General features: G+C 43.8%; 4 non-coding genes across 4 annotated transcripts; all 4 read left to right on the top strand.

Annotated features, from left to right (window-relative positions):
• Positions 1-658: 658 nt before the first annotated feature.
• Positions 659-732, top strand: trnat-ugu (transfer RNA threonine (anticodon UGU)). Its single transcript has one exon. It is a non-coding gene; the product is annotated as a tRNA-Thr (tRNA).
• Positions 733-4055: 3323 nt separating this feature from the next.
• Positions 4056-4137, top strand: trnas-gcu (transfer RNA serine (anticodon GCU)). The gene has a single exon. It is a non-coding gene; the product is annotated as a tRNA-Ser (tRNA).
• Positions 4138-13729: 9592 nt separating this feature from the next.
• trnag-ccc (transfer RNA glycine (anticodon CCC)) lies at positions 13730-13800 on the top strand. Its single transcript has one exon. It is a non-coding gene; the product is annotated as a tRNA-Gly (tRNA).
• Positions 13801-19118: 5318 nt separating this feature from the next.
• trnat-ugu (transfer RNA threonine (anticodon UGU)) lies at positions 19119-19192 on the top strand. The gene has a single exon. It is a non-coding gene; the product is annotated as a tRNA-Thr (tRNA).
• Positions 19193-22315: the final 3123 nt, after the last annotated feature.

The following is a 22315-nucleotide window of genomic DNA, read 5'->3' as shown; positions in this document are numbered from 1 at the left end:
GATGGTAACCATCAGGTACTGGAGATTTGTCTATCTTTCGTCTCATTATTTTCTCCATTACCATTATTTTACTTATACGAATCCCCTTGATTTATTTTCAGTTTTCCTCGTCTCTCTGGTATGTTAGCTCCATCCATTTCTGTGAAGACCGATGAAAAGTAAATATTTATCAACTCTGGCATTTCCTGATTTTCAATTACAATATCACCTCCATCTGTCTTTAAGGGGCCCACGTTACTCTTAGTCACCCTTCTTTCTCTTAATATACGTGTAAAAACCTTGATTGTTGTCAATATTTTCCCTCACAAGTTTATCTCCTTTTCCCTTTTTGGACCTCTTACGATTTTTTAGTTTCGGCACCATAATAAACAACACTTCGCTGTAAAGTTTGGGTCAATAGTTGTCCAATGTCAGAGCGAGAATTGTCTGAACCCCTAATTTATTTAATGTAACAAACACAAGCACACATAATCATCCGTGTATCAACGCACTGAGGGATACACAAAGTTGAACAGAGAGAAATGCAGGCGAAATTGGGATGCACAGGGAAACGGACAAGCGAAATGGACAAAGATAAAACGGTCTGAACCCCAAACAGACAGTAACGTGTCACTGATAGATATTAGTGAGAGGAGGTGGGCGAACAATGGTATCAAGTGGCGCTGTGGCTTAGTTGGTTAAAGCATCTGTCTTGTAAATTGGAGATCCTGGGTTCAACTCCCAGCAGTGCCTTCCGTAATTCATTTTTTTCACCTAATTTGTGGAATTAAACGACAAAATAAGAGTGTGGAATTTGTATTTGTTCAAGTTTCAGGAGGAAACGGATAACAGAATGACTGATCAAAAACACCCTTTCATTGTACAGACAGACCTCTCGTAGAATGTGTCCGTAACACGTTAATTTATTTGTTTTTGGGCTCGTTGGGGTTGTGGTATAATTCACGATTTGAGGTTTAAACCCGGAAGTGGTCCTAATTTTGACCGAGACTTGTGATCTTGACCTGCGGTGCAAACTTTTGCAAACAGAAAATAGAAAATCCCCAAATCATTCCACCTGAATCCCCAGGCCCGGATGAAATATATCCCAGGTTGTTAATAGAAGCAAGAAAGGAAATAACGGATGCTCTGACCATCATTTTCCAATCCTCCCTGGTTACAGGTGTGATGCCGGAGGATTGGAGGACTGCTAAAGATGTACCGTTGTTTAAAAAGGGAGAAAGGGATAGATCGAGTAATTACTGGCCAGTCAGCCTAACCTCGGTCAGGCTGAAGGTATTCCATTAAATCTACACTGTACTTCCTCCACAGCCAATACTGGGAGGAGGGGACTCTTGACTGACAAGCCTCAGCTACATCAGGAGAGGGAAACTGACCCTCGGTCTCTAATATTCCTGGGATGTGCTACTTTTGAACAAAAAGGTGAGTGTCTCTGTACCTTTAAACTCGCTGTCTCACTGCACATGTATTGAAAGTGTATCGTAGGACGGTGTGTGAGTGTCTCTATACCTTTAAACTCGCTGTCTCACTGCACATGTATTGAAAGTGTATCGTAGGACGGTGTGTGAGTGTCTCTATACCTTGAAACTCGCTGTCTCACTGCACAGGTATTGAAAGTGTATTGTAGGACGGTGTGAGTGTCTTTATACCTTTAAACACTCTGTTTCACTGCACAGCATTGACGGTATATTGTAGGATGTTGTGAATGGGACGAGGGTCAGTCGGGCGAAGTGCAGCCGATTGGGAGCAGCGCCCGTTTGCCGGGTGAGTATTGCACGGTTGTCTTTCTTTCTCCCGTCTTTCTTTCTTTCTTTCTTTCTTTCTTTCTTTCATCGCCTTCTATCCCATCCTTTCTTTCACTCTCTTTTCATTCCTCTTAATTCGTTCTTTTTCTTTCTGCCTCCAACACCTTTGTCTGTATCCTGTCTTTGTTCTCTCATGTGTCTCTGCTGAAAGATCCAAAATTCAGACCCGCCGCTTCTTCCAGATTTTTTTCCTTACCGGCCTTACCGACTCTAAAATTCACTTTCACATTCTTATGTCTTTAAGTTTGCTCCACATCGACCGCTGTTTCTCGGGGGCACATGTCCCGTTCGCACCAATGTTCATTTGTGCCTTGAAACATTCCCACCTGCGAGAGTGCTCCAGAGACAAGAACGAAGAAAGCAGGGCTGGCAATCGGAAGGACAGCGGCATACTTCTCCGTGAAATTTCCATGGGGTATCTTGTGACACGGGGGATGTGAACTGAAGAACTGGGTTTTGTTTCCATGGTCGTTGGCGCTTTTCCCCGAGCAGTTGATGTGTGGGAGAGACGGGCTGCGCGACATAGCTGCGAATGACGGCTGAAATGTGCACTTTTGGCAATCTGGGCGGTGCAGGAAGTTCGGAAATGTTCCACTTGATTTTAACAGGTCTGTGGAAATGTATGATTGAAAAGGAATGAGGAGAAATGCAAAGAGCGGCAGTGGCGAAAAAGTGTGGATTACAGGAGGTTGGCCGTGAGCGAAAGATCCTTTGAATGTCCGGCGCGGAGGGGATTTTGTTCCGAAACGACAGACTTTAAAGCGCGTGGGGAAAGTGAAGTGCGAGCTGCGTCCTTGAGTCAAATTGGGTGTTTTCAGGAAAACAGCCATTGTGAAATCACAAAAATGAAACCAGAAAATGCTGAAAACACTCAGCAGGTCAGGCAGCGCCTGTGGAGAAAGAGCCAGAGGTAACGTTTCAGCTCTATGACATCTTTCAGCCGCAACGAATCGATTTCCATGTGGGACAGTGGCTTAGTTTTCGAAAATGTTAGATTTGATCTCTGAATTGCAAGGGTTCGAATTCCACCGCTGTAAGAATTTGCTGGCGCTGTTCAGTTTGGTCTCTTCACCAAAAATCCTTCTTTTCTAAGAAGTGCCTTTCCGCATTGCTGGCGAACATCTGTTTGCTCAAATCAGCAAAGTCAAATTAGCACCTAAACTATTTCTTGCACGGAGGTGTTGGGACTGTAAGGTGTGATCCAGGTGAATTATCAATCAAAGTGCAGAATGGCCCCCTGGTAAACCAAGTATCTCTTATGGTCAGCATAAGATAAAAAATATGTACCATAATTATGAATTTCTTCTTTCCCTCACTCGAGGATTCATTATCAGGGAATGCACATGAGCAGGTCGATTGACGTCACGCTCCGGTCGTTTTGCATCGCCTCCTACAAATAGAATAGAATCATAGAAATGTTACAGCACGGAAAGAGGCCATTCGGCACATTGAGTCCTTGCCGGCTCTCTGCAAGAGCAATCCAGCAAGACCCACTCCCCCGCCCTTTCACTGTAGCCCTGTATTTTTTCCTTTCAAATACTTATCCAGTTCCCTTTTGAAGGCCATGATTGAATCTGCCTCCAAGACCCCCTCGGGCGGTGCATTCCACATCATAACCACTCGCTGTGTAAAAAAAGTTTTTCCTTCAACTTTGGTTCTTTTGCCAAAGACCTGAGATCTATGTGCTCTGGTCCTTGACCCTTCCGCCAACGGGATCAGTTTCTCTCTATCTACTCTCTTCATGATTTTGAATACTTCTATCAAATCTCCTCGCAACCGTCTCTGTTCGAAGGAGAACAACCTCAGCTTCTCCAGTCTATCCATGTAACTAAAGACGCTCATCCCTGGAATATTTCCAGTAAATCTCTTCTGTGGGAGATTACCATTACCATGGCATTACCATCGCCGAATCCCCCCGAGTAACATCCTGAGGATCACCATTGACCAGAAACTTAACTGGGCCAGCCACATAAATACTGTGGCTGTAAGAGCAGGTCAGAGGCTGGATGTTCTGCGGTGAGTGACTCACCTCGTGACTCTCCAAAGCTGTTCTCCGATCTGCAAGGCGCAAGTCAGGAGTGTGATGTAATACTCATGTGATGGTCATCGACCTGAAACGTCAACTCTGTTTCTATATCGAAAGATTCTGCCTGACCTGCTGAGGATATCCACATTTACTGTTTTTATTTCAGATTGGCAACATAACCAGTATTTTCATTTTGAATAAAAGGGATTTCGCAGGCTTCCTCATGTGACGAGGTGGCCGAGAGGTTAAGGCGATGGACTGCTAATCCATTGTGCTCTGCACGCGTGGGTTCGAATCCCACCCTCGTCGTTATTGTGTTTTAAGTCTTCTTTCCCTCATTCAGCAGGTCTGGTTGAAGTCCCATCCTTCTCGAAACGGCGGGCAGAGGTTTTTGCGTTGTTTGCTGAAATCAGCAAAAGTTCCTTCCACGAACGTGTTGAAATGAGAATGGCCGCGAAGAGTCAAAGAGAAAAGCGGAGTCATTGCAAAAAGGAGCAAATCTTATGGTCAACGTAAGAAAAACTTATGTACCATAATGATGATTTATGTCCGGATCATTCCGTGCCTGTGTCTGTTTAAAAGGGATGTGCTGTAAGTCCCGGATCATTCCGTGTCTGTGTCAGTTTAAATGGGAATTGCTGTCAGTCTCGGATCATTCCGTGTCTGTGTCACCCGATTTTCTTGATACCTTTTTCCTTCTGAACTGAAATGACGATCCTCTCTCGAGAAGAAGGTTCACCGCCTGCTTCGGGCAACTGGTAGGAAAAATAACAAAAACTGATGAGACCAAGTTCATTCTGATGAGCTTCCATTCCAATCTCCGCACTCTATCCCCCATTCAGTCCCACCCCGCCTGGACATTATAATCTGCGATATTCATAAGGGAATAGAAAACCGAATTTCACGGTTAAAATTCTCCTCAACTCCCCTCTAGTTCTTTTGCCAATTATTTTAAATCTATGACCTCTGGTTACTGACCCACTTGCCAGAGGAAGCAATTCCTACCTCCTTGATATTTCAAAAACCCCTCGTTACTTTGAATACATCCATTAGATTCACTCCTTAACCTTCTCTGCTGTAAGTGGAATAATTCCAGCTTCTCCAATCTCTCCACATAACTGAAGTTCCTCAACCCTGGTATTATCCAGGTCAACCTGCTCTGAATCCTCTTCAATGCCTTTTCATTCTAAAGTGTGGTGCCCAGAACCGTACAATATATTCCAGCTGAGCCTAACCAATGATTTGTAATGGTTTAGTATGACTTCCTTGTTTCTTTATTCAATGTCCTATTTACAAAGCGAATTACCCCATTCGCTTGCTTAACCGCCTTATCAACTTGCCCTGTTTTGTGAATATGCACCCCAGGTCACTCTGCTCTTGCAACCAGCCATAAATTGTTCTTCTTCCAAAAGTGCATCACTTCAAACTGATCTGCGTTAAATCTGTCACGTGACTTCCCGTTTCACGAGTCTGTCCATGTCCTCCTGAAATCTGCTACTATCTTCCTCACTATTTGCTACGTTGCCAAGTTTTGTATCATCCCCAAACTTCGAAATCGTACTCCCTATTCCCACATCCAAGTCATTTATAAAAACAAGAAAAGCAATAGTCCAAACACCGACCCCTGGGATCACACTGCATATTTCTCTCCAGTGAGAAGAACATCCGTTCACCACTGCTCTCTGCCTCCTTCCCTTTAGCCAATTATGTGCCCAGGTTATCACCTGCCCTTTAATCCCACTTTTCCGAATAAGTCTGTTATGTGTTAATTTCTAAAATGTGTCCTGAGAATAGCTGTAGCCCCATAATTTTATTCTTAAGCAATGAGAATACAGATATTAAGACGAGTGATAGATCGGGTTCATTTCCTTTACCGGGAGGTGACGGGACCCGAGGAGGGGAATTTCCATCTGGGTTTATATTTTCCGAAAGCGGAGACGAAAAATAGCAAAGCTCATCCCGTCGAAATAAAGCAACTGGACTGAAGATCCGACAGCCTTGTCCCATCCCGGGTTTCCAGACCTGGCCGTTCAAGGAAGCCTGATAAGTCCATCAGGGGAAATAGAGAGAAAGAAGAAACACAGACAGAGATAGAGAGATGCATGCAAAGAAAAATAGTATAAATCTCCAAATTCTGTGATTGAGCAGAATTTAAAGTACAGGTTAAAATAAATTCAGTCTCATGTCGTGAAATCTTTTAGGTGAACAATGGGCTGGATTATCCTTTATGCTCTGAGGGAGTAAACACTGCCTGGTAACTACAGCTCTTATTTATTTGAGCATTTCACAGTGGCGATGTGAGGTGGTTTCTAGCCCCCATTGAATTACACGGCTATGTTTGACCCACTCCTTACGTAACCCACAGGAACTGCACGGCAGTGGAGCAGACTGCATAGGGTTATCACGGGAACTCTGCCAGACTGCATGTTCTGGACATGTACCCAACGCTACACGTGCAGCCTGCAGTTGTGTGTGCATTAGTATTTCAGTGTTAGTATCTTCGCCTGCCGGTGGGAAATCAGGGATTTGGTTCCAGTCCAATTCAGCATCCTTTACCTTTTGTATTCTGTACCCGTGAGATCGCCTGAGTTGGGATAAATTAATTTGCCGGCTTCAGTCAGTATAATTTCTAGAAAACTTGTCTTCATTTCGTCTCAGTGTGTTGCGTGGACAAACCCTCTGCATTCTGTCCTCTGGCGCTCAAACATGCTCTGCTGGAGATAAGTCAAAACCGCTGAAAAGCTGTGAGAAGCCAATTGGTGATTTTTGACCAAAAATGGGGACACAACGGGGCTGATCCGGCACTTGAACCAGTGAAACTCCCTGAGCGAGAATCAGACCCAAAGACCAACTGGCAACAGAGCCGTGCAGCCACTGTAAAATTTCGCTGCCTTGAAGCCGATCCACCATCCTTTCAGAACGCCCTGTCCCTCCAATCTCGCTTTCTTGTACGATGTACGATGTAGAGCAACATCAGGTTGTACACGAATTATTTCACATCGACAATATTAGCCTCTCTTTATCAAATTCGTTTTGAATGTACGACTTGTATTTTCAAGTAACACTTTACAGAACGAATTGCTCCGAAACGACATTGTCGTCTGTCTCGGCATCGTCATAGTTTACACTCCACCATCAGTATACTTTACTCAAATTGCTGCTTCCATTCACTATGAGGGCGAAGAGACATAAATGTTGGTAATTTAGCTCCGAATTTATCAGCTGGGTTCCACCTTTACTTGTCCAACCGCCTCAATCTTTTTATTCTTTACCCTTCTCTGCTGGTTTTGCAGTTCAGATCAGCCTTCGCTGTTCAAGGAAGCCTCAGAATTACAGCGGGGACAACACAGAGAGACAAGAGTCAGAGACAGGGGGAGATAGAGAGATGCACGAAAAGAAAATAAAGAGTATAAAAGTCAGGTCTTGTAAACTAGCAGAATTTAAGTTATAGATTGGGAGAGATTCCTTCTCGGGTCTTGAAATCTTTCAAGAGAAGTTTAGGCACCCAATCAAAAGCACCGGCCACGCTGAAATATCTGTCATGCTGAGCGAGAAATAAATGCGTTCAACTCACTCCATTTTTTTCTATTTCAGCATTGAAGAGATCTTTAAACAGTGACGCTGCGAGCAGAATTCAAATCGAGGGAGAAAAACACCATTGGAATTTTGAGACCAACGCTTAAATCACTCGGCCATCCCAACAGCAAACGGCATGTTCGTTCAGAGATCATTTCAAATGGAAACAAGCAAGGTACCCTTTATGAGCATTGGTGGTTCAGTGGTAGAATTCCCGGCCAAAGCAGTAAGTTTTTGCATTCTGGACCATGCGGAACTTCGGAACAGGAGTGGGTCATTTGGGCACCTCGAGCCTGTTTCACAATTCAATGAGATTATGGCTGATCTGTGACGTAACTCCATATATAGGACTGAGCCGCATATCTCTTAATACCTTTGGTGAACAAAATAATTTCAATCTCAGCTTTAAAATCAACAATTGAGCTCGCATCAACTGCCGTCTGCGAAAAAGATTTTCAAACTTCCACCTCCTTTTGCTGATAGAAGTATTTCCTAACTTCAATCCTGAAAGTCCTGAGTCTAATGTTTCGGCCGTGTCCCCCCATCCTGGACTCCCCAACCAGCGGAAATGGTTTCTCTCCATCAACCCCATCAGTTCTCATTAATATCTTGAAAACTTCGATCAAATCAGCCCTTAATCTACTAAATTTCGGGGAATATAGCCCTAGTTTGTGTAATCTCTCCTCGTAATTTAACCCTTGGAGTCCAGGTATCATTCTAGTAAATCTACGCTGCACTCCATTCACGGCCAATATATCCTTCCTAAGATGCGGTGCGAGAACTGAACACAGTACTCCAGGTGTGGTCTAACAAGAGGTTTGTATCGCTGTAGCATAATGTCTATCCCCTTGTCGTCTAGTCCTCTAGATATAAAGGCCAGCATTCCATTAGCCTTTTCGATTATTTTCTGCACCTGTCCATGATATTTAATGATCTATGTACATGGACCCTATGCCCTTTTGGAACTCCACAGTTTCGAGTTTTTCTCTATTTAGAACGTATTCTGATCTATCCTTTTTATGTCCAAAGTGGATGACCTCACACTTGCGTCAATTCAAATCCATTTGCCACAGTTTTGCCCATTCATTTATTATATTACTGTCTCTCTGTAATTTTATGCCTCTATCTACTCTGCTTACAATGCTGCCCATCTTGGTGTCATCAGCAAACTTGGATATGTGGCTCTCTATCCCATCATCCAATATCAATGAGACCGTCTGAATTGAGATAAATTCACAGTCAGCTTCAATCTCCTCATCATCTTGAGACATTTTATTTACTTCACTTGTGTTGTGACATGGAAACTTCCGAACTCTGTCCTCTGGAGCTCAAACATTCTCTGGATGTAATTCAATTCGACCAACAGCAACACTGGAAAGATGTCAGAAGCCAATTGGAGACTTTTCACTAAAAGCAGCGAGACAGCAGGGCTCGTCCGCGATTTGAACCAAGGACCTCTCGCATATCAATCAATAAAACCCCCGAAGCGCGAATCATATCCCGAGACCAACGCACCGCTCTCACTGTGCAGCCAGTGGAAACGTTCACTGCCTCCGACAACCGCTCGGCCATCCTGTCAGACGTCTTCTGTCCATCCAATCTCGTTTTCTATTCCGGTGTGCAGTAATATCAAGTTGTACTCTAACTATTTCCAGGCACCAATATTAGTCTCCCTTTACCAAATTGGTTTCGACTTATGACTTGTATTATCAAGTGAGACGTTCCAGAATTAGTTGCTCTGAAACCACATTGCTTGGGAGGATACGGAGAGGTGGAGACGAACAGCGGGAACTTGGAGTGCATGTACACAGATCACTGAAGGTAGCAGGACAGGTCGATAAGTTGGTTAAGAAGACATTCGGGATACTTTCCTTTGTTAGCCTAGGCATAGGATATAATAGCAGGGAGGTTATGTTACAACTACATAAAACACTAGTAAGGCCACAGCAAGAGTACTGCGTACAGTTCTGGTCACCACATTAGGGGAAAGATGTGATTGCTCTCGAACCCCTAAGTCCCTTTGGACATCCACTGTTTTTAACATTTTCCCATTTTGAAAGTACCCTGTTCTATCCTTTTTTGATCCAAAGTGGATGACCTCACATTTGTCTGCATTGAATTCCATTTGCCACAATTTTGCCCATTCACCCAATCTATCAATCTCCCTTTGTAATTTATGTTTTCATCGACATTATATCGCCGTTCCTTCATCGTCGCTGGGTCAAAATCCTGGAACTCACTACCGAACAGCACTGTGGAAGAACCTTCACCACACGGACTGCAGCGGTTCAACAAGACGGCTCACCACCACCTTCTCAAGGGCAATTTGCGATAGGCAATAAATGCCGGCCTCGCCAGCGACGGTCACATCCCATGAACGAATAAGAAAAAACCTCAACCAAACAAACAGATCTTTTGGATGGTTTCACTAATTGAGTTTCGGATTTAACTGCTGTGTTTGGGCACACGGCCCCACACTGCTGAACTCCCAGCCCCTTCCATCAGCACTCGCTTTCTTTCACACACCGACTGGATTTCAACATGTTGCTGTTCCATCTGAAATTCATCAACGGCCTCTCTGACAAAATATCGAGTGAATCCTAATGCTTGGCATCCTGGCAATTCCCCACGCTGCATGCAGTGACAAAATCTGTTCTTCCACCGAAGTTTTCTGCTGACTGGGTATTTTCAACATTCTCGATTTGGTTGCATGGGCAGGTCACATTGTATGGTCCGACTTTCTTGTCCTCAGAGTCCAGGGCTTTGCATTCAAAAAAAGAAAATGAAAGCGCTTTTATTCTGACTCAGCTCAGACGAAAGATCATCGAACTGAAACATTAACTCTGTTTCTGGATCTAAAGATTCTGTCTGACCTGCTGACGATTTCCAGCATCGACTGTTATTATTTCACATTGGCAACTTAGCCAGTATTTTCATTTTGAATAAAAGGACTTTCGGAGTGCTACTCTTGTGATGCGGTGGCCGAGAGGTTAAGGCAAAGGATTATTAATCGATTGTGTTTCGCACGCGTGGGTTCGAATCCATACTCGTCGTTATTGTGTTCAAGTCTTGTTTTTCTCATTCACTCCATCCAGAAGGTGTGGATGTGAGTCCCGTGCTTCCCGAAACGGCAGACCGAGCTTTTTGGGTTGTTTGCTGCAATCAGCAACAGTTCCTTCCACGAAGGTGCAGAGATTGGGAGATCGCGACGTATCAAACGGACAGCGGAGTCCTGGTAAAAATAGTTGATCTTGTGATCAGCGGAAGAGAAACTAATCGACCACAATTGTGATTTATATCCCGGATCATTCCGTGTCTGTGTCTGTTTAAAAGGGATGTGCCGTAAGTCCCAGATTATTCCGTGTTTGTGTCTGTTTAAAAGGGATGTGCCGAAAGTCCCGGATTATTCCGTGTTTGTGTCTGTTTAAAAGGGATGTTCTCCAAGTCCCAGATCATTCCGTGTCTGTGTCACCCGATTTTCTTGATACCTTTTTCCTTCTGAACTGAAATGACGATCCTCTCTCGAGAAGAAGATTCACCGCCTGCTTCGGGCAACTGGTAGGAAAATTAACAAAACTGATGAGACCAAGTTCATTCTGCTGGGCTTCCATTCCAATCTCCGCACTCCATCCCCCATTCAGTCCTACCCCCGCCTGTACATTATAATCTGCGATATTGGTAAGGGAATGGAGAAGCCGAATATCACGTTAATAATTTTCTTGGTTCCTCAACACTGAATAGCATCAATTGTAATGATTCACGAGGTAATCATAGAATCACAGAAGCTTACAGCACAGAAGGAGGCCATTCCGCCGTGGTACCTGTGCTGGATCTTTCGAAGAACTGTCCAATTAGACCCACACCCCAGATTTTTCCCTTCAAATTAGTTCTCTTCATGTACATGTCCAATTTCCTTTTGAATGATCCTGTGGAATCTGCTTCCACCACCCTTTCAGGAAGTGAGTTCCTGATCTTAACAAACCCTCCGTGTGAAAAAAATCTCCTCAATTCCGCTCTAGTTCTTTTCCCAATTATTTTAAATCTATGATCTCTGTTTACCGACCCACTTGCCGGAGGAAACAGTTTCTCCCTAATTGTACTTTCAAAACCCCTCATTATTTTGAATATCTCTATTAGGTCTCCGGCAAGGAGAATAATCCCAGCTTCTCCAATCTCTCCAAATAATTGAAGACCCTCATCCCTGGTATCATCCAGGCCAACCTGCTCTGAATCCTCTTCAATGCCTTTTCATCCTAAAGTGTGGTGCCCAGAACCGTACAATATAATCCAGCTGAGGCCTAAACACAAATTTGTAAGGATTAGTATGACTTCCTTTTTTTTGTATTCAATGCCCCTATTTGCAAAACAAAGTATCCTTTCTGATTTGTAAACCGCCTTATCAACTTGCCCTGATTTCAAAACATGCACGCCCAGGTCCCGTTACTCTTGCATCCCACCCCACCCCCCAACCCCACCCCCATAAATTGTTCCATTTAGATTATACTGCCTCTCCATGTTCGTCTTCCAAAAGTGCATCACTTCACACTGATCTGCATTAAATCTGTCACGTGACTGCCCATTTCACCATTCTGTCCATGTCCTCCTGAAGTCTGCTACTATCTTACTCACTGTTTACTACTTTGTCAAGTTTTGTAACATCCGCAAACTTCGAAATTGTACTCCCTATTCCACATCCAAGTCATTTATACGTAACTAGAAAAGCAATAGTCCTAATACCGACCCCTGAGGGATCCCACTGCATGTTTCCCTCCAGTCAGAAAAACATCCGTTCACCACTACTCTCTGTCTCCTATCCCTCAGCCAATTACGTGCCCGCATTACCACTGGTCCTTTAACCCCACGTGCTTCTAGTTTTCGAATAAATCTGTCATGTGTTAATTTCTAAAATGTGACCTGAAAATAACTGTAACCCCGTTATCTTATTCTTAAGCAATGAGAATACAGATATTAAGGTCGAGTGATAGATCAGGTTCATTCTCATTACCCGCAGGTGACGGGACCTGAGGAGGGGGAATCCCATCTGGGTTTATATTTTCCGAAAACAGAGACGGAAAATCGCAAAGATCATCCCGTCGAAATACAACATTTGACTGAAGATCCGACAGCCATATCCCATCCAGACCTGGCCGTTCAAGGAAGCCTGATAAGTCCATTAGGGGAAAACATAGAGAGAGAAGAAATGCAGACAGAGATAGAGAGAAGCACGCAAAGAAAATAAGAGTATAAATCTCCACATTCGGTGATCAAACTGAATTTAAGGTGCAACTTAAATTAAATCCCATATCGTGAAATCTTATAGGTAAACATTTGGCTGGATTATCTCTTTATCTCTGAGAGAAGCACTGCCTGGTAATTACAGCTCTTATTTATTTGAGCATTTTGCACCATGATTGTCAGTTGGTTTCGAAAGCACAGTGAATTTCAAAGTCTATGCCTTATCTTATTCGCTCGTTAACCCACAGGTACCGCGCGGCTGTAAAAGCAGGCTGCACAGGAGCTTTGCAGACTGCATATTCAAGACATATATCACACGCTACACGTGCAACCTGCAGCTGTGTGTGCATTAGCGGTTCAGTGGTGGAACCCTCGTCTGCCGGTGGGAAACCAGGGGTTTGGTTCCAGGCCAATGCAGCATCCTTTACCTTTTCATTCTGCACACATGAGATCGACTGAATTGGGATAAATTCACGTGCCGGCTTCAATCTGTAAAACTTCTTGAAAGATTATCTTAATTTCGTCTACGTGTGTTACGTGGACAAACCCTCTGCATTCTGTCCTCTGGTGCTCAAACATGCTCTGCTGGAGATAAGTCAAACCTGCCTTCTGCACCGCTGAAAAGATGTGAGAAACCAATTGGTGATTTTTGATTAAAAATGGGGACACAACGGGGCTCATCCGGTTTGAACCAATGAAACTCCCTGAGCAAAAATCAGACCCAAAGGCAACGGAGATGTTCAGCCAGGGTAAAATTCCGCTCCCATATACCCGATCCGCCATCCTTTCAGAACGCTGTGTCCATCCAATCTCGCTTTCTTGTACCAAATACGATGTCGAGCAATATCAGTTTCTACACCAATTATTTCAAATCAACAATATTAGAGTGTCTTTATCAAAATCGTTTTGAATGTACGACTTGTAATATCAAGCAACAATTTGCGGAATCAACTGCGCTGAATATTGTCGACTGTCTCGATATCATCACAACGCACACTCGACCATCAGTCAACTTTCCTCAAATTGCTGCTTTCATTCACTGTGAGAGCGAAGAGACGTAAGTGGACATTTGCAGATAGTAGATGTACCTGCATTGGTGGTTCAGCGGTAGAATTCTTGCCTCCCACGCGAGGGACTCGGGTTCGATTCCCGGCCAATGCAGGATCGTTTTGCATTCTGCACCAATGAGCAACTTGGGAACTGGAGTCGGCCATTTCGCCCCTCGAGAGTGTTCTGCAATTGAATGAGATTATGGCTGATCTGTGACCTCCCTCCATGAAACCGCCTGAGCATCAGAAACCTTAATTCCTTTGGTTCACAAAAATCTATCAATCTCAGGTTTAAAATTAACAATTATGCTTGCATCAACTGCTGTTTGCGAAAGAGAGCTCCAAACTTCTACCTCCCTTTGCTTGTGGAAATGTTTCCCAACTTCACTCCTGAAATTGCTGACTCTAGTGTTTATGCGATGTCTCCTCGTCCCAGGCACCCAACGAGCAGAAATAGTTTCTCTCTATCTACCCCAACAATTCCCCTTAATATCTTGAAAACTTCGATAAAATCAGCCCTTAACCTACCAAATTCCAGGGTATACAAACCTAGTTTGTGTAATCTCTCGTCGGAATTTAACCCTTGGAGTCCAGGTATCATTGTCGTAAATCGACACTGCACTCCCTCCACAGCCAATTTATCCTTCCGCAGGTGCGGTGCCCAGAACTGAACACAGTCCTACAAGTGTGGTCTCACCAGATATTTGAATAGCTGTAGCATAATGTCTATTCTCTAGTATTCTATTCCTCTAAATATAAAGGCCAGTTTTACATTAAACTTTTGATTATTTTCTGCACCTGTCCATGACATTCTAATGACTATGTAGCTGGACCGCTAAGTCCGTTTGGACCTCCACAGCGTCGAGCATTTCATCATTTAGAAAGTATTCCGAAATATCCTATTTAGGTCCAAAGTGGATGATCTCACACTGGACTAAATTGAAATCCATTTGTCACAGTTTTGCCCATTCATTTATTATATTAATGTCTCTCTGTAATATTGTTCATCCATCTGCACTGCCTACAATGTTGCCCATCTTGGTGTTATCGGCTAATTTGGATATGTGGCCTTCTATCCTGTCATCAAATATCAATGAGGCCGCCTGAAGGTAAATTCACATCGAGCTTCAATCTCCTCATCAGCTTGAGACATTTATTTACTTCACATGTGTTTCGCCTTGGAAAGTTCCGCACTCTCACCTCTTGATCTTAAAAATGCTTTATATATAATTCAATTCGACCAACAGCAACACTGAAAAGGTATCAGAAGCCAATTGGTGACTTTTCACAAAAAGCCTTGTGGTTTTCAGGTTCGTCGTGGATTCGAAACCGGGACCATTCGTATCATTAATCAATAAAATCCCCCAAGTGAGAATCAGACCCCGAGAAAAACAAACCACTGGCTGTCGTACAGCCAGTATAAATGTCCGCTGCCTCCCATAGCCGATCAGCCATCTTTCAGACCGTTTCTGTCCATCCCATCTCGTTTTCTATTCTGGTGTACAGCAATATCAACTTGTGCACTTACTATTTTCAGTCACTAATATCAGTCTCCCTTTACCAAATGGTTTTGACTGTACGACCTGTATTATCAAGTAAGACGTTTCAGAATTAGTTGCTCTGAAACTACCTTGCTTGGGAGGATACTGAGAGGTGTAGATGAACACAGGGACCTTGAAGTGCATGTCCACAGATCGTTGAAGGTAGATGGACAGGTAGATAAGGTGGTTAAAAGGCATACCGGATACTTTCCTTAATTCGCCGAGGCATAGACTGTAATAGCAGTGAGGTTTCGCTCGAACTGTACATAACATTAGTTAGGCCACAACTTGAGTACTGCGTGCAGTTCTGGTCATCAAATTACATGAAAGCTGTGATTGCACTGGAGACTCGTGACTCCCCGAAACCTTTCTAACATCTACAAGGCATAAGTCAGGAGTGTGATGGAATACTCTCCACTTGCCTGCATGAGTGCAGCTCCAACAACACTCAAGAGGCTCGACACAACCCAGGAAAAAGCAGCCCACTTGATTGGCACCTCATCCACCACCTTAAACATTCAGTCCCTCCACCACCAGCGCACCGTGGCTGCAGTGTGTACCATCCACAAGATGCACCTCCCAAACCCGCGACCTCTACGACCTGGAAGGACAAGGGCAGAAGGCACATATGAACACCGCAACCTGCACGGCCCCCTCAAGTCACACACCATCGTTACTTGGAAATATATCGCCGTTCCTTCATCGTCACTGGGTCAAAATCCTGGAAATCCCTACATTGCAGCACCGTGGGAGAACCTTCACCACAAGGACTGCAGCGGTTCAAGAAGACGGATCACCTCCATCTTCTCAAGGGCAATTAGGATTGGGCAATAAGTGCTGGCCTTTCCACCGACGCTGACATCCCATGAATGATTTAAAAAATGTTAGGATTTCCTTCAGTCTGAAACAGAATGTTGCTGGTTGATTAATGGCGATTAGAACGAGTATTCGTCTTTTTTACAGAGTTTAATGAGTTTTGCGAAATTAATACAATAAACTATTTTGTAAAACTTAATTCCCTGAACGGGAATCTGACCCGGCTCTCGCACTGAGAGCATTTGTAGACGGCAGCTATCATCTGAGTTTTGCCAATATGCATTTACACAGTGAACTTTTCGTCGTGCAGTAATTATCACGCACTAAATAACTCCGGTTCGAAACCGAGCGGAAACATTTTGAAAACGTTATCCACCAACAATTAGTGAATATAAATGAAGCAAGAATTCACTCTGTAGTTAAATATGAAAAAAACACAACACCTCATAGAACCGCTGCACAGTTCGACACAAACTCAAGCATTACAGAGATACCGACAGTGTCTCTCCCTCACTCCCGTTTCCTGCCCTAACGGTGCAGAAAGCCCCTCTCAAAGCTGCACATTGCGACTGTTTTCAGTTGATTTGTGAGAGATCATGAAAGAATCCTGCAGCGCTGCGTCGGTTAATAACTGCAGTTCTAAACAGCACTGCATCCATCAGTTTTCCGATTTCGATGTTCCCCAGCTCCCGGATTGAGTGAGGCCACGACAGCAACAACATTCAGGCCGCCTGTCCGGCCCCGCACTCTCCAATCACACGTTGCTGGCGGAAAGAAGCGAATGCCGCCGAAGAAAGCGCATTTCTGTCCATCCCTGGGAAACAGGATAACACCGAAGCTTTGACAGCACATCGCAGGCCTCGTCTGTCCCGCAGTTGTTGCTCCGCTGCAAAGACAGAACTTGCTAGCTGTTTCAAAATTTACAGCCTAAACCAGTCTTTGAAACTTCAGATCATCATTGGTTTTAAAAGTCCGCTGTTCTCCCGATTGAGCTACCCGGACTCGCGATTAGAAAAGTTTCCATTATGCAGATTCCTGTGCTCGGAATTATCCCTCGTTGAATTCGAACCATGATGAGGATCCCTTTTTGAAAATTCTCAGTGACGTGTTGAGGGTATTCCTTGTTTCTGTTGAACATGATGTAAGAAACGTGGAGAGCGAACTCGTGAGTTTAAAATTCTGTTTGTTTGTGCCAAATGTCTTGTCAATCGTTAGCACCAATTAAAATAACACTTTATATAGTGGCTCAAAAGCTAAACTTGTCCCACACGGGAGTTGGAAATAACCTCTCGACCTTTCAGCGTATTAACATCTGTAAACTGAATAGTTTCACCCGTTACACAGTGACACCAGGCAGCAGATTTCCCTTCCAAATTTTCCTCACACGAAACTTCCAATCGACGAATATCCACTCAACGAAAAGAAGAATTGTATGTTTGGCTCTTTAGATTTAAGGACCTCGTGTCGGCCGCTTTGTTTTATCAGCTGTCGCTAATCGCCCCCTCTTCCCTTATAAACAAGTAAACTCGCACCTGCTATTGCAAGACGGTCGGCCAGAGGAACTCAAGTACCCACAAGTGCCTACATAGGAACACTGAGAAGTAGATGCCTTATGGAACATGCCAGTTGCACCTTGAACTCCGGTCAAAATGCTCGGATTGGAAGGTTTGTCTATCCAAGGTGCGACTCGAATTCATAACCTGCGTATTTCTAGAGTCCTCGAATTACCGCAGGCTGACCGATTGCACCACAACCTTATACACCCAGAAACGCTACTCACTGTGATATCTAATTTGATGTTAGCGACAAACGTTGCGATACGGCTTCCTATGCCTTCACCTACGTTATTTATACATATAGTCAAAAGCTAATGCCCCAGCACTGATCACATCCTGCCAATTTGAGTACATACCTTATTATTCTGGCTCTCTGTCTCCCACCTTCCAACCAACTCCGAACCCATTTCATTAGGTTGCCTTAAATTCTACGCACTCTCATTGTTGTTCACAGCTTCTTATGTGGTACCTTATCGAATGCATCTGGAAGTGAATATTATATAACACCCAAGGAAACTCCATTATCTACCACGTTAGTTACACCTTCAAAAAGTTCAACTAGTTTTGTTAGACTTGACTTACCCTTTACAAATCCATGCTGGCTCTCGCTGATGACTTCATATTTATCCAAGTGTTCAGTCATTATTTCCCTAATAACAGATACTGGTAACTCCCCCACAACAGACTTCAGACTAATGGGTCTTTAATTTCTAACTTTATCTCTCCTACCCATCCTAAATAATGGAGTGAGATTGACAATGTTTCAATCAAAGGAACAATTCCTGAATCAAGAGACTTTTGAACGATCATGACTAAAACATGTACCATTTCCTCGCCTATTCCTCTTAGTCCCCTGGGATGGTAACCATCAGGTCCTGGAGATTTGTCTATCTTTCGTCTCATTATTATCTCCATTACCATTATTTTACTTATACGAATCCCCTTGATTTATTTTCAGTTTTCCTCGTGTCTCTGGTATGTTAGCCCCATTCATTTCTGTGAAGACTGATGAAAAGTAAATATTTAGCAACTCTGGCATTTCCTGATTTTCAATTACAATATCAACTCCATCTGTCTTTAAGGGGCCCACGTTACTCTTAGTCACCCTTCTTTCTCTTAATATACGTGTAAAAACCTTGATTGTTGTCAATATTTTCCCTCACAAGTTTATCTCCTTTTCCCTTTGTGGACCTCTTACGATTTTTTAGTTTCGGCACCATAATAAACAACACTTCGCTGTAAAGTTTGGGTCAATAGTTGTCCAATGTCAGAGCGAGAATTGTCTGAACCCCTAATTTATTTAATGTAACAAACACAAGCACACATAATCATCCGTGTATCAACGCACTGAGGGATACATAAAGTTAAACACAGAGAGAAATGCAGGCGAAATTGGGATGCACAGGTAAACGGACAAGCGAAATAGACAAAGATAAAACGGTCTGAACCCCAAACAGACAGTAACGTGTCACTGATAGATATTAGTGAGAGGAGGTGGGCCAGCAATGCTATCAAGTGGCGCTGTGGCTTAGTTGGTTAAAGCATTTGTCTTGTAAACAGGAGATCCTGGGTTCAACTCCCAGCAGTGCCTTCCGTAATTTATTATTTTCACCTAATTTGTGGAATTAAACGACAAAATAAGAGTGTGGAATTTGTATTTGTTCAAGTTTCAGGAGGAAACGGATAACAGAATGACTGATCAAAAACGCCCTTTCATTGTACAGACAGACCTCTCATAGAATGTGTCCGTAACACGTTAATTTATTTGTTTCTTGGCTCGTTGGGGTTGTGGCATAATTCACGATTTGAGGTTTAAACCCGGAAGTGGTCCTAATTTTGACCAAGACTTGTGATCTTGACCAGCGGTGCAAACTTTTGCAAACAGAAAATAGAAAATCCCCAAATCATTCCACCTGAATCCCCAGGCCCGGATGAAATATATCCCAGGTTGTTAATAGAAGCAAGAAAGGAAATAACGGATGCTCTGACCATCATTTTCCAATCATCTCTGGTTACAGATGTGATGCCGGAGGATTGGAGGACTGCTAAAGATGTACCGTTGTTTAAAAAGGGAGAAAGGTGTAGATCGAATAATTACTGGCCAGTCAGCCTAACCTCGGTCAGGCTGAAGGTATTCCATTAAATCTACACTGTACTTCCTCCACAGCCAATACTGGGAGGAGGGTACTCTTGACTGACAAGCCTCAGCTGCATCAGGAGAGGTAAACTGACCCACGCTCTCTCTTATTCCTGGGATGTGCTACTTTTGAACAAAAAGGTGAGTGTCTCTATACCTTTAAACTCGCTGTCTCACTGCACATGTATTGAAAATGTATCGTAGGACGGTGTGTGAGTGTCTCTATACCTTGAAACTCGCTGTCTCACTGCACAGGTATTGAACGTGTATTGTAGGACGGTGTGAGTGTCTTTATATCTTTAAATTCTCTGTTTCACTGCACAGCATTGACAGTATATTGTAGGATGTTGTGAATGGGACGAGGGTCAGTGGGGCAAAGTGCAGCCGATTGGGATCAGCGCCCGTTTGCCGGGTGAGTATTGCACGGTTGTCTTTCTTTCTCCCGTCTTTCTTTCTTTCTTTCTTTCTTTCATCGCCTTCTATCCCATCCTTTCTTTCACTCTCTTTTCATTCCTCTTAATTCGTGCTTTTTCTTTCTGACTCTAGCACCTTTGTCTGTGTCCTGTCTTTGTTCTCTCATGTGTCTCTGCTGAAAGATCCATAATTCAGACCCGCCGCTTCTTCCAGGTTTTTTTCCTTCCAAAATCATGGTCCATTTCATTGAGACTTTCCTGCGGCCTTACCGACTCTAACATTCACTTTCACATTCTTATGTCTTTAAGTTTGCTCTACATCGACCGCTGTTTCTCGGGGGCACATGTCCCGTTCACACCAATGTTCATTTGTGCCTTGAAACATTTCCAACTGCGAGACTGCTCCAGAGACAAGCACGAAGAAAGCAGGGCGAGCATTCGGAAGGACAGCGGCATACTTTTCCCTGAAATTTCCATGGGGTATCTTGTGACACGGGGGATGTGAACTGAAGAACTGGGTTTTGTTTCCATGGTCGTTGGCGCTTTTCCCCGAATAGTTGATGTGTGGGAGAGACGGACGGCGCGACATCGCTGCGAATGCCGGCTGAAATGTGCACTTTTGGCAATCTGGGCGGTGCAGGAAGATCGGAAATGTTCCACTTGATTTTAACAGGTCTGTGGAAATGTATGATTGAAAAGGAATGAGGAGAAATGCAAAGAGCGGCAATGGCGAAAAAGAGTCGATTACAGGAGGTTGGCCGTGAGTGAAAGATCCTTAGATTGTCCGGCGCGGAGGGGATTTTGTTCCGAAACGACAGACTTTAAAGCGCGCGGGGAAAGTAAAGTGCGAGCTTTGTCCTTGAGTCAAATTGGGTGTTTTCAAGAAAACAGCCATTGTGAAATCACAAAAATGAAACCAGAAAATGCTGAAAACACTCAGCAGGTCAGGCAGCGCCTGTGGAGAAAGAGCCAGAGGTAACGTTTCAGCTCTATGACATCTTTCAACCGCAACGAATCGATTTCCATGTGGGACAGTGGCTTAGTTTTCGAAAATGTTAGATTTGATCTCTGAATTGCAAGGGTTCGAATTCCACCGCTGTAAGAATTTGCTGGCGCTGTTCAGTTTGGTCTCTTCACCAAAAATCCTTCTTTTCTAAGAAGTGACTTTCCGCATTGCTGGCGAACATCTGTTTGCTCAAATCAGCAAAGTCAAATTAGCACCTAAACTGTTTCTTGCACGGAGGTGTTGGGAGTGTAAAGTGTGATCTCGGTGAAGTATCAATCAAAGTGCAGAATGGCCCCCTGGTAAACCAAGTATCTCTAGTGGTCAGCATAAGATAAAAAATATGTACAATAATTATGAATTTCTTCTTTCCCTCACTCGAGGATTCATTATCAGGGAATGGACATGAGCAGGTCGATTGACGTCACGCTCCGGTCGTTTTGCATCGCCTCCTACAAATAGAATAGAATCATAGAAATGTTACAGCACGGAAAGAGGCCATTCGGCACATTGAGTTCTTGCCGGCTCTCTGCAAGAGCAATCCAGCAAGACCCACTCCCCCGCCCTTTCCCTGTAGCCCTGTATTTTTTCCTTTCAAATACTTATCCAGTTCCCTTTTGAAGGCCATGAATGAATCTGCCTCCAAGACCCCCTCGGGCGGTGCATTCCACATCATAACCACTCGCTGTGTAAAAAAAGTTTTTCCTTCAACTTTGGTTCTTTTGCCAAAGACCTGAGATCTATGTGCTCTGGTCCTTGACCCTTCCGCCAACGGGATCAGTTTCTCTCTATCTACACTCTTCATGATTTTGTATACTTCTATCAAATCTCCTCGCAACCTTCTCTGTTCGAAGGAGAACAACCTCAGCTTCTCCAATCTATCCATGTAACGAAAGACCCTCATCCCTGGAATCTTTCCAGTAAATTTCTTCTGTGGGAGATTACCATTACCATCGCCGAATCCCCCCGAGTAACATCCTGAGGATCACCATTGACCAGAAACTTAACTGGGCCAGCCACATCGACACTGTGGCTGGAAGAGCAGGTCAGAGGCTGGATGTTCTGCGGTGAGTGACTCACCTCGTGACTCTCCAAAGCTGTTCTACGATCTGCAAGGCGCAAGTCAGGAGTGTGATGTAATACTCATGTGATGGTCATCGA

This window comes from Heptranchias perlo, chromosome 20 (assembly GCF_035084215.1).
Source record: "Heptranchias perlo isolate sHepPer1 chromosome 20, sHepPer1.hap1, whole genome shotgun sequence".
Classification (NCBI taxonomy): domain Eukaryota; kingdom Metazoa; phylum Chordata; class Chondrichthyes; order Hexanchiformes; family Hexanchidae; genus Heptranchias; species Heptranchias perlo.
The sequence above is the reverse complement of the archived record's forward strand: the minus strand, read 5'-3'. Positions and strand labels throughout refer to the sequence as shown.